Consider the following 13,573-nt stretch of genomic DNA (forward strand, 5'->3'; position numbering starts at 1 on the left):
AGCCTAATCTATCTTACACTACCTACATTTTGATAAGAGTAAAAGCATAAAGGAGATTCCATTTTCGCTCTTTCTCTTTGCCTCCCACCGGTTGCATGCACTTAAGATGAGAACATTTTGTTCTAATTTTGACTACTCATTCATTCATACATTTCTCACATGCAAAATTCTCATATTCTCTCCATCTCTCTAAAACAAGATTTTTGAGATACACAAGCATTTTTTCATCCATTCTAATATCACAATAAGATTACTAATGTAGTACAAGTTAAAATATTAGAATCCTTTTAAGGCTACTAGTATAATAATCTAGTTAATTAGTATACTAGTGTAAGGGTAAGTCTTGGGTGCAATCTAAGGAGGATTTCTATACTTGGGATCTTGAAGGATCATCCATCATATTAAGCTCAAGAACAAGTGAAGGAAGGTGACCTTACTTGTGCCCAATATTTTGAACCAACCTACAATGTAAGGGACATTGTTTTTCTTATAAGTATTTCATTTTGTTATGCATGCACTAGATCTAAAAAACAAATAATTAAGAAGCTAATTATTTCTCTTATAGAGGAGTCTAATAATAGGTATATGAACCTAATAGGTTCTCACCATGACATTAGAGGTAGGGGTGGGTCGGCCCGTGATGTTAGGAAGGTAGTTAGGACCCCCGCTCTCAGTCGCCACGTCACTCAAGTATCCCTCCTCCTCGGGTTCGAACCCCAAATGCTCGGCAAACTGGTCAAGGGTCAAAGAAAGGTCGGTGTTCATGAGACAAAAACTGTAATACCCCGTATTTTATTATTGTTTGGGCGAGTTTTATTATTTAATGGTAGCGTAAAAATAATTGATTAATTCATATCGTATCATATCATAAGATGAGTCGGGTTTATAGCTGAGTGGCATTTTCGGTCAAGCTGTCATAGCCCATTTACCCACTTACTACCCACTTACCCATTTACCTTTTTACCCTACCAAAACCCTAAAATGAAACCCTAATCTAACATTAAAAACCCAACCCCTTCATACCGTCATTTTCTACACCTCACCATCATCAACCCTTTTCTTTCACGCCTCAAGCAACAACCGCAGCCAGCGAACGCACGCCGGTGAGTGTGGAGGGAATAGGGTCTGCCGTGAGTCTAGGGGAGCCTTTGCTAGTGGTCGAGGGTGGTTGTGCTGGCCGGAAAAGCACAGGTCGACGGCCGTCATAGGTAAGATTTCCCGTTTTCATTTCTGTCCCGCTGTTTTGAATTGTGTTATGCGTCTTCTAGGAACTGTTGTGGCTGTCGTGGGGTTGTGGGATGTGTTGTTGGGGTGGAGTCGAGTCGGGTGGTGGTGGTTAGAGTGGTGGTCGTTGCTGGTGGTGGTTGCAGTGGTGGTGTTTAGGTGTCGGGGTTGGTTGGGGGTTTTTGTTTGTGTTTCAGGCATAGGGAAAAGGGGTGGCACCACCGTGGACTCGGGGGAGGTCGAATCGGTGGTGCCACGTGTGTCAGGGTCGCCGTGCGACGGTGGTGTCAATGGTGGTGGTTGGTAAGGTGGCAGGGGAGTGTCGTGGTGGTAGGCGAGTTGGGAAAGGGGGCTGTTGGTGTCTTTTGTGGCGGCTGGAACGCAGGCAGGGGGTTTTGGTGGTGGTGGCTCTGACCGCCGGCGTTGGTCGACCACGTTGGTGGTGGTGGGAGGTGGCCAGGCCAGACCAGTGTCGTCAGCCCGGTGGTCGGCGTGAGGATTGGTGGTTGAGGGGCGTGTTGTGACGGGTTGAAAAGGGGGGTGCGCGTGAGTCGGGTTGTGCGTTGTTTTTGAATTAATTTTGTTACGGGTTTTATTTTAATGAGTCGGGAATGTGTATACTTTTAATATTTACATTATTAGTTTGATTATTAAGTTAATTTTAAGTAGCGGTGACGGAATAATGTCTTTAAGCTTTTGAGTCGGGATTTTATTTCGGGAAAGTTACTATTTTTAGTAACTTGCTATTTTTGGTAATTGCTACTTTGGGAAACTTCCCATTTTAGGAAACTTTCTATTTTGGGTAACTTATATTTTTAGTAACTTCTAAATTGGGAAAGTTTCTACTTATAGTAGCTCTTGAGTATGGGAACGGGAATAGTAATTGAATTAATTATGTTATGTATATGTTTAGGTGGCGAGTTTCGGGTGGAGTACTTCTGATCTGCAGTTAGCTTTTACCGCTATTTGAGGTAGGGGAATACACTGGACTTGATATCGTACTATGTGACTGGATTGACTAAATCGGTGATTTACATGTTGTAATATGATTGCCTGATTTCATTTCGTTAAGTACTATTGTTGAACTGTTTTATTATATTATTACATTGGAGTTGGTGGAGGTGGTGATGATGATGTTGTGATAAGGCCCGGGCGGGTTCTGCGGGACTTGCCCTGGTGTCCTCAACAAGGAAATGCGGATCGGCTACGGTCGATATTTATAGTCTACCGGGGATCGGTATGGCTGGGTTGTCCGGGTTGTGAGTTGTGATGGCGGTGTTGGCGATGGAGGAGTATGTGTTTTGTGTTACTGTTTATTGTATTACCTACTCAGCTTCGTGGCTGACCCCGTGTATTCGTGTACGCCTGTGATGATCCAATTATTGGGGAGCAGATTGACAGGTATTCAGAGACTGATGGGAGCTGGCCGGGAAGAGAGCTTGGATGACTGACTTAGTGCCTAGCCCACCTTAGTCTTTTTAGTAGTGTTATCAGACTCATCTTTTGGTCGTATTTGGAGACTTATTTTAATTTCAGTTGTACTGTCACTATAAACATTATAATAAAATACTGTGTTTCTTTCCTTTGTTATCTACTGCCTCGGGTTTCCGAGATGGTAACACCATCATTTATCTGAGGAGTCCTAGTTCAGGCCCTTAAATAAATGGGGGTGTTACAAAGTGGTATCAGAGCGAACGATCCTCAGGCCTAAACCAATGAATCCAATGAATTTAGGAAGAGTCAAATAAAATGAACCCCGGGATAGAGCTGTTAGGAGCACACTAAAGGTAAGGGATGAGTAAGGGGCCCCCTCACACCGAACCATTGGCCCTCTCAGTTTGACCCGGGTACCTTGAGATCATACGAGAGAAAAAGGGTAGAGTAGGAAAGTTGTGTGATATTGAACATGAAAAACTATTCCATGATGTGAGAATTTGGCAAGGTGATTTACTGTTAGTATAAGTATACATGTGTTAATGGTGATTCAGAGGCAAGAATTGGCATAATAAGGAAGTGAGATATTTATATACATGATGCTTAAGAACTTAAGATGGATGTTATGTCTAGTGATATGCGGTTATGTGATCCCTGAACCATGCTAGCTAGATATGTAGGGTAGAATTGACTAAGTAATTCTAGTGTTGCAGGGAACATCACTAACTCTCTTGATTTTTATAGACATGCCTCCGAGAAGGGATACCGCTAACGACATCCAAGCGGAGTTGGATAGGCTCCGAGCTGAGAATGAGGCCCTAAAGGCCAAACGATTGGACCCGGGAAAGATGAGTACCATTGTGGCAAGGCATAACCCCACAATATTCACTGGAGAGGGGGAACCACAGTTGCTGGGGGAATGGTGTCGAGAATTCACCAACCTGTTTGAACTGTTAGCATGTCCAGAAGAGCTGCAGGTGGATCAAGCTGCCCACTATCTTAGGGCCACAGCCGATGACTGGTGGACCAGGAACAAGGTGGAGATACGAGAGGTTGCTAGGGATCTTGAGACGGGACATGTATCTTGGTTGGAATTCCAAGAGCTTTTGAAGAATGAGTTTATGCCCGAGTTCCAAAAAGCCAAACTACGGGAGGAGTTTGACACCTTCAAGATGACAAAGATATGACAAAGGAGATTTACCATCGGAAATTTCGACAGATTATCCTCATACATTGATGACTTTGGGCGAGAATGAAGCTATGCGGCTATGAGGTTTGAGCGGGGCTCACTATGGACATCAAGAAGAGGCTCACAATGCTCACCCACTACCGTTCGGGACATTTACTTGAGGGTCAAAAATGAAAGACTCTCGGAATGCATCAAGGCTCGATAAGAAAGGCAAGGCCGAGAAAAGGAAGTGGAGGCCACAAGCGATAATCTTGGGGCAAAGAAGCGAGTTCGGGCAGATATGGTGGGTACTCCACTAACAGTGCCCCAGGGGGTATGAGAGCTCAGAGTGGAGACGGCTTCAGGGGCACCGGCGGGGGAGGTAGTTCTGCGGGGCTTACTTGTTTTGGCTGTGGAAAGACAGGACACAAGAGGTTTTAATGCCGATCATCCGGGGCGAATCGATCCGGTGGATACAGGGCACCTATGTCCGGTTCGGTGGCTCTCGTTCGGGGGGTCGGGTATAACAGCTTATCGCACACCTATGTCTCGGCTATGGGAAGGTGCGAGGTCTGGAGCTAGTAACAGCTACCAAGGAAGCTACAACAACTACCAGAACCGTAATCAGCAGAGCCAACAGAGTGGGAGCACCAACTTTCAGAAGACTGCAAATGAAGGGAACAAACAATCTGGAGCAGCTTCTTCAAGTCAGAGTGGGGCTAAGTCCAGTGGCAAGCTCTTCGCCATGGGGAAGGAGGCAGCTAAGAATGACTCTCATGTGGTGACTGGTACATTTCCTGTTAACTCTAAACCCACCTTTGTGTTGTTTGATTCCGGAGCTACACATTCTTTTATATCTCATGAACATGCCGAGTCTTAAACCTTGAGTCATATGATAGAATTGTTGATTCGGTAGTGGTACCTTCTGGGAGCTCGGTATCTTGTGATAGAGTCTACACTGGGGTACCAATTCAGATCGGAGAGGTTGTGTTTCACGGTGACCTTATAGAGTTTCCCTTGGGGGTTTTGAGGTGATTCTGGGATGGACTCAGTTAGGGAAGTACAAAGCTTTTATCGACTGCCATCAGAAGAAAATCTCTTTGAGGGGACCTAAGGGAGCTAGGGTGTTTATAAGGGGTATGTGGTCAAGCCAAGAGTCAAATTCATATCTGTTAATACCCTGAAGTCGAGTTTGAGGAAAGGGGACCAGTTAATCTTGTGCCAGATGTGGGATAGTGAGTCGGAGACCCCTAAGGTGTCTGAGATTCCAGTGGTGAGGGAGTTCGAGAATGTATTTCCGGAGGACATTCCGGGGTTACCCCCGAAAAGAGAAGTGGAATTTTCCATTGATCTGAAGCCAGGAACAGGGCCGATTTCTAAACCACCTTATCGTATGGGGCCGAAAGAGATGGAGGAATTGAAGAAGCAGTTGGATGAGCTAGCAGAGAAAGGTTACATACGGCCTAGTGTTTCACCTTGGGGAGCACCAGTGTTGTTTGTGAAGAAGAAAGATGGAAGCTTGAGACTTTGCGTGGATTACCGTGAGTTGAACAATGTGACCATCAAGAACCGTTATCCTTTGCCAAGGATCGATGATTTGTTCGATCAATTGAGTGGAGCCGGAGTTTTCTCTAAGATCGATTTGAGGTCAGGTTATCACCAGTTGAGAATTAAGAACGAGGATATACCTAAGACAGCTTTCAGAACAAGATATGGGCACTATGAGTTCGTGGTCATGCCATTCGGCTTGACTAATGTGCCAGCAGTGTTTATGGACTTGATGAATCGAGTGTTCAGTCCTTACCTGGACAAGTTCGTGGTTGTGTTCATCGATGATATCCTGGTATACTCCAAGAATGAGAAGGAACATGAGGAACATTTGAGGTTAGTCTTGAAAACCTTGGAGGAGAACCAGTTATATGCCAAGCTGAGCAAGTGCGAGTTCTGGTTGAAGAAAGTTGCCTTTCTGGGCCATGTGATTTCCAAGGAAGGGGTGTCGGTTGATCCTAGCAAGATTGAGGCAGTGACGAGATGGCAGAGTCCTAAGAATGTGGGTGAGATCCGAAGCTTCTTGGGGCTAGCAGGTTATTACCGAAGGTTTGTCAAGGACTTCTCAAAGATCGCCAAGCCATTGACGTCCTTAATGCGGAAGGAGAACAGGTTTGTTTGGGATGAGAGTTGTGAGGAGGCGTTTCTAACCCTCAAGGAACGACTCACTACAGCTCCTATCCTTGCACTACCAGATGGGAATGATAACTTCGAGGTGTATACTGATGCTTCCAAGAAGGGTCTGGGGTGCGTATTGATGCAAAACGGGAAGGTAATCGCTTACGCTTCTCGACAGTTGAAGACCTATGAGGAGAATTACCCTACTCATGATCTAGAGTTGGGGGCTGTGGTGTTTGCGCTCAAACTATGGCGACACTATCTTTATGGGGCTACCTTCAAAGTGTTTTCCGACCACAAGAGCTTAAAGTACATTTACACACGAAGGAGTTGAACATGAGACAATGGAGATGGATCGAATTGATTAGCGACTATGACATGGAGATACTTTATCATGAGGGGAAAGCGAATGTCGTAGCCGATGCCTTGAGCAGGAAATCCATCCATGCTTTGAGCAGTGCTAGATCTAGAGTGAGGATGCATAATGAGCTGCAGGGGATGGGAATCCACGTGATCCGGCAAGGAGAGACTCTTGGGGACTTGACCGTTGAGCCGGAGTTATATGAGGAGATCGAGAGCTACTGAAAGCCGATGCTAGAATTCAGAAGTGGCGCAAATAGTAGAACAGCAGAATCGGGGTTGATTCCGGGTTTGTTATCCACGCCGATGGTAGTCCGAGGTTTGGGGGACGGTGGTGTGTTCCGATAATGATGAGTCAAGAGGAAGATTCTTACCGAGGCACATGCCACGCCATACTCGGTTCATCCTGGGGGAGATAAGTTATACAAGGACCTCAAGAAGACCTTTTGGTGGCCAATTATGAAGAGGGAGGTTGCTTGAGTTCGTAGCTCGATGCTTGACATGCCGTAGAGTGAAGGGTGAACATAAGAGACCGCAAGGGAAGGTTCAACCACTAGATGTGCCAGAGTGGAAGTGGGAAAGCATTTCCATGGATTTTATTGTTGGGTTGCCTCGAACTCATAAAGGTAACAATATGATTTGGGTGATCGTGGATAGGCTAACCAAGTCGGCTCACTTTATCCCCATGAAAGATACTTGGAGTAAAGTTTGAGTTGGCCAAGGCTTATGTTCGCATGTGGTGAAGCCGTATGGCGTACCCAAGGACATCATTTCCGATAGAGACTCCATGTTTCTATCCAAATTCTGGCAGAGTTGCGATCACTAATGGGTACTCGATTAAAGATGAGCACCGCTTTTCATCCAAACCTACCGATGGGCGACGGAGAGGACTATTCAGACACTCGAGGACATGTTGAGGGCTTGTGTTTTGGAGTTCGGCGGGTCTTGGGAGGATAGACTGGGTTGATTGAGTTTTCATACAACAACAAGTTACCACGCTAGTATTGGGATGGCTCCATTTGAGGCTCTGTATGGCGGAAGTGTAGGAGTCCTGTGTTTGGGATGATCGAGCCGATGCGGTAGTTTTGGGACCGAGAGATGATTCAGAGATGGTTGAACAGTGCATCATTCGACGTAAGATGCGGGCTGCCCAGACCGGCAGAAGAGCTATGTTGACGCTAGGAGAAGCGACATTTCTTTCCAGGTGGGGGAGAAAGTACTTCTTAGAGTGTCTCCGATGAAGGGAGTGATGAGATATGGGAAGCGGGGAAAGTTGAGCCAGAAGTTTATTGGGCCATATGAGATCCTGGATAGAGTTGGAGAAGTGGCATATCGGCTAGCTCTACCACCAGCTTTAGCCAGGGTACATAATGTCTTCCATGTTTCTCAGTTGCGGAGATATTTGAGTGACCCTTCGCATATTTTGAGCCATGATGTGGTCGAGGTGGACGAGCAGTTGACTTACATCGAGACGCCTAAGGAGATCTTGGACAGGAAGGTTAGAAAGATCAGGCACGGAGAGACTGCTTTAGTGAAAGTGTTGTGGACTAATCATAAAGCTGAGGAGGCTACCTGGGAAACCGAGGCCGCGATGAGAGAGAGTTATCCACATCTGTTCACTTGAGGTAAGTTACGGGACGTAACTTTCTTTTTAGGAGGGTAGAATGTAACATTTCGTGTTTATGTAGTCTAGTTGTGTATTTGACCGTGTTAGTTAGACGAGATGTCTTTTATATTTTCGTATGTCATGCTTGATATGGGAGGAGCGAACTTCGGGACGAAGTTCTTTTTAAGGGGGGAAGACTGTAATACCCCGTATTTTATTATCGTTTGGGCGAGTTTTATTATTTAATGGTAGCGTAAAAATAATTGATTAATTCATATCGTATCCTATCATAAGATGAGTCGGGTTTATAGCTGAGTGGCATTTTGGGTCAAGCTGTCATAGCCCATTTACCCACTTACTACCCACTTACCCATTTACCTTTTTACCCTACCAAAACCCTAAAATGAAACCCTAATCTAACATTAAAAACCCAACCCCTTCATACCGTCATTTTCTACACCTCACCATCATCAACCCTTTTCTTTCACGCCTCAAGCAACAACCGCAGCCAACGAACGCACGCCGGTGAGTGTGGAGGGAATAGGGTCTGCCGTGAGTCCAGGGGAGCCTTTGCTAGTGGTCGAGGGTGGTTGTGCTGGCCGGAAAAGCACAGGTCGACGGCCGTCATAGGTAAGATTTCCCGTTTTCATTTCTGTCCCGCTGTTTTGAATTGTGTTATGCGTCTTCTAGGAACTGTTGTGGCTGTCGTGGGGTTATGGGATGTGTTGTTGGGGTGGAGTCGAGTCGGGTGGTGGTGGTTAGAGTGGTGGTCGTTGCTGGTGGTGGTTGCAGTGGTGGTGTTTAGGTGTCGGGGTTGGTTGGGGGTTTTTGTTTGTGTTTCAGGCATAGGGAAAAGGGGTGGCACCACCGTGGACTCGGGGGAGGTCGAATCGGTGGTGCCACGTGTGTCAGAGTCGCCGTGCGACGGTGGTGTCAATGGTGGTGGTTGGTAAGGTGGCAGGGGAGTGTCGTGGTGGTAGGCGAGTTGGAAAAGGGGGCTGTTGGTGTCTTTTGTGGCGGCTGGAACGCAGGCAGGGGGTTTTGGTGGTGGTGGCTCGACCGCGGCGTGGGTCGACCACGTTGGTGGTGGTGGGAGGTGGCCGGAGCCGACACTGTGTCGGCCTGGTGGTCGGCGGTGAGGATTGGTGGTTGAGGGGCGTGTTGTGACGGGTTGAAAAGGGGGGTGCGCGTGAGTCGGGTTGTGCGTTGTTTTTGAATTAATTTTGTTACGGGTTTTATTTTAATGAGTCGGGAATGTGTATACTTTTAATATTTACATTATTAGTTTGATTATTAAGTTAATTTTAAGTAGCGGTGACGGAATAATGTCTTTAAGCTTTTGAGTCGGGATTTTATTTCGGGAAAGTTACTATTTTTAGTAACTTGCTATTTTTGGTAATTGCTACTTTGGGAAACTTCCCATTTTAGGAAACTTTCTATTTTGGGTAACTTATATTTTTAGTAACTTCTAAATTGGGAAAGTTTCTACTTATAGTAGCTCTTGAGTATGGGAACGGGAATAGTAATTGAATTAATTATGTTATGTATATGTTTAGGTGGCGAGTTTCGGGTGGAGTACTTCTGATCTGCAGTTAGCTTTTACCGCTATTTGAGGTAGGGGAATACACTGGACTTGATATCGTACTATGTGACTGGATTGACTAAATCGGTGATTTACATGTTGTAATATGATTGCCTGATTTCATTTCGTTAAGTACTATTGTTGAACTGTTTTATTATATTATTACATTGGAGTTGGTGGAGGTGGTGATGATGACATTGTGATAAGGCCTAGGCGGGTTCTCGGGACTTGCCCCGGTGTCCTCAGTGCGAGCCGCGGATCGGCTACGGTCGATATTTATAGTCTACCGGGGATCGGTATGGTCAAGGTTGTCCGGGTTGTGAGTTGTGATGGCGGTGTTGGTGATGGAGGAGTATGTGTTTTGTGTTCTTGTTTATTGTATTACCTACTCGGCCTTCGTGGGCGACCCCGTGTATTCGTGTACGCCCGTGATGATCCAATTATTGGGAGCAGATTGACAGGTATTCAGAGACTGATGGGAGCTGGCCGGGAAGAGAGCTTGGATGACTGACTTAGTGCCTAGCCCACCTTAGTCTTTTTAGTAGTGTTATCAGACTCATCTTTTGGTCGTATTTGGAGACTTATTTTAATTTCAGTTGTACTGTCACTATAAACATTATAATAAAATACTGTGTTTCTTTCCTTTGTTATCTACTGCCTCGGGTTTCCGAGATGGTAACACCATCATTTATCTGAGGAGTCCTAGTTCAGGCCCTTAAATAAATGGGGGTGTTACAAAAACGGACGTTCTTTTCGCCGACATCACACTTAAATGAACTCAAGAACTCTAAAGTAATGAAATAATAGGACTTTTTATGGAGATGATACAACCCCTCCATAGCCCAAATATTTCGAATATATAAGCCATATCCGACTCAATTCCCAAATATTTCAAGATAGCCAGATCCACACATTGGATTGGGCTCATGGTATGTCCTATTAAAGCGACAAATAAAACCCGTTTTTCAAAATCAGCAAAGATTACGGTCGGATATTGGTCAACCGGAGGAACAAGCGGCTCCTCACTTGTTTGTCCTTGCTCAATCGCAGTATTGGTGCAAGTCCTTTTCATGGGAGGTGCTCTAGCTTTCGGCATGCTGCAAGAATACAAGTTCAAAAAGAATTTTCTAGATTTAACACAATATCAAGATGAAAATTTTAGCTTTATTCTCTTTTAAGACGAAATTTAAGACAGATTTTTCTATCAAAATACACAAGGTAGTCATTTTGTAGCATATTACTAGCATCAATTGAACTTCCATAGGCATCCTACATGAAAACTAAGTGACAAAAATCAAAATTTTGGGGCAAACTGATACTCGTCGTTTAGTACCAAAAATAAATACCTAAAAGAACTAACAGAAGCTAGTGGAAGTAGGGTCGATCTCCACAGGGAGGCTATTATATCTATCTGCTAATCTAAGTTCGTCAGGTAACAAATGGATGTTTTGAATTGATTTCTAAACTAAAAAGGAGATTAAAGCAAGAGAAAAGAGCAATGAAAATAATGAGAATTAAAGATGTGATCAAATAAAGAGAAGTATGATAGGAAGTCGGTTCACCATAGCAGTTAATCAACTCAGTCATAAATAGTTCAGACAATCTAATGTGAGAAGGGTAAGGGAAAGGTCCTTTCGGTCCGCTATCCGCCCTAGAATACTATTACCTTAACTTTCATCCTCATTAGTGCAGTCTAATGTTCATAACAGGTCTGTTCATTCCAATCTTTCTATCTAGGTCTGAATTTATCCAATTTAACTAGTTTAGAAGCATGCTTTCAACTAAACGATTACAATTATATTGTAATAAAACAGTTCTCACAATTCAATCATCTAACCTATTCACAACATTGTTAACTCACTACCATGGCTCCCCTAATCCTAACATAAAGGGATTTAGCTACTCATAATATTGATGGAATAAACAACAACGATATATGAATTAGCAAGAGACATAATATAAGAATAATAAAGATGAATCATAAACTAATAATAACAACAATCAAACAGAAATTAAGAACAAAGATTAAGATAAAGCAAAGAGGAATTAAATTAAGAGTAAGAGTAAAGAGAGATTACAAGCTTGAGATCTGGAAATTAAGAGCAAAAATAACGTGAAAGGAGAAAGTAATAGTCTGCTTCAGAGTAATTACGAACTGATTAAGGAGTAAAAGTTCATGCTTAAACCTAATTACGTCTTCCCTTATATAGCGAAGATATTTATTAAATAAACTAAAGTACTATATAAGATAATCATGGAATAAAATCCCGTGTAAATCAGCAAACCTCTCGATCGAGGCATTTCATTCCACTCGATCGAGCAGATCTTCAGCCAATCCTCTCGATCGAACATGAATCACGTTCGATCGAGGACCATCAAATCAACCTATTTCAATCGAGCTCAGCAGGGACTCGATCGACCATCTTGGACCACCAATACCACTCGATCGAACAGATAGACTAGGCAAAGTCTTAGATCGAGTGCTTAGCACTGAAACAACTCGTGTTCTTTACTTGGTTAGCTTCTGAGACTCCTTCACGCTTCCCGAGGCACAAAACTTCCGCTCTAAATCCTCCATCTCTATAAATGCATGCTAAGAGGACTTAATAAGGCTCGATTTTACTACTTTCAGGTCCGTTCCTACAAATAAGGGAAAACAAACCAAAGTAGCCTATTCGGGGCATTTTGCAATACAAAATTATAAAAACAACATGGAAATGCGTTCCAAAAGAGGCCTAGAGGACTATATAAATTGCACGTATCAAATCTCCCAAAACCGAACCTTTACTCGTCCTCGAGTAAACTAAATGCAAACTAATGGAACGGAAACGAAAACTCAGAGCTAGCTATAACTTGTCCACTTAAACCGTTTAATGCAAACAAAACTGACATTTATAACTACAATGGTTAAGCAAAAACTAGTTGTATGATGTCTATAAATAAGCTGAACTATCGACCTTGCAAGACCTTTAAAACTAGACTCTCACGGGTCACTCTTCTCTCATGAAGCATAGGGTAATCATATGAGTGTAAGAGAGAAGAAAAGTAGACGCTCACCTAGACTACGACCCACATAAACATGCTTGCAGCTAAAATGATAGACAATTCTAATCACCATACATACATTCCAACCAAATAGTGCCTGTCACAGCCGAGGGCTTAGAAAAATTATGGGAAAGTGAGCCTATAGGTAAGAATAGGCAAAACAAATATGGGATTGTGAGGCAATAGTCAAGGTAGCTACCTAACGATTCCATACGAACCAATATCCAATTCTCAATCAATTAGACCATTAATCACAAGTGCCCTTCATTTGGCAGAAAAACTCACTAACCGAAACAACAACTCCGCAAAAGATATAATTAAAGCATAGGAGTGAGACCGTCACAAACAAACTCTTTTTTTTCTTTCTTTTTTTTCTTATCTTTCACGTTTTTTTTTTCTTTTCTCATTTTCCTGTCCACATTTCATTCATTTTAACTCTTTTTAATTCTTTTTTTTTTTCAATTTCAACACATCTTCCTTCCTTTTCTTTTCTACCAACTCCAAACAATACAATACGAACCAAACTTGATCAACAAAATATGTACCGCAAAACACACTAAACTAGCTTGACAGGCAGGCTTAATTTGGGTGTAGTTAAGGGTAAAAAAGGCTAAGTTTGGCTAATGTGGAGCTAAATGGGTGAAAATGAAAGAAAGGGAAAATTGGAAGCGCCTCCCTGCATGTGACACCGACCACAAACCCGAATGTATGCAAGCATAAAGCAATGGAATTTCATAAAAGTGCAAATTAATGAACATGTTATGCAAGGAGTATACTATTCTCAATTCCTACATGAACTAGTCATAAATGACACCAGTTATACGACTCTAAAAACTTAGAAATTTTTAAGTAGGTTGCCAATTTTATCAGGTCAAGTCTATATGTTCAGCTGTATTTCCAACATTAACTCGTAGATTATGCACATGGCAAAGCTAATAAGAGTCAATTTGATGCAAGGCTTAAGCGTAATGACAAATTATAGTGCAAT

General features: G+C 43.3%; 1 long non-coding RNA gene across 1 annotated transcript; it reads left to right on the forward strand.

The window, feature by feature from the left end:
- Positions 1-933: 933 nt before the first annotated feature.
- Positions 934-2,703, forward strand: LOC141631134 (uncharacterized). Its single transcript, XR_012537593.1, has 3 exons — positions 934-1,208; positions 2,138-2,195; positions 2,618-2,703. It is a non-coding gene; the product is annotated as an uncharacterized LOC141631134 (long non-coding RNA).
- The last annotated feature ends 10,870 nt before the right edge of the window (positions 2,704-13,573 follow it).

Source organism: Silene latifolia, chromosome Y (genome assembly GCF_048544455.1).
Source record: "Silene latifolia isolate original U9 population chromosome Y, ASM4854445v1, whole genome shotgun sequence".
In the NCBI taxonomy this organism is placed as follows: Eukaryota; Viridiplantae; Streptophyta; class Magnoliopsida; order Caryophyllales; family Caryophyllaceae; genus Silene; species Silene latifolia.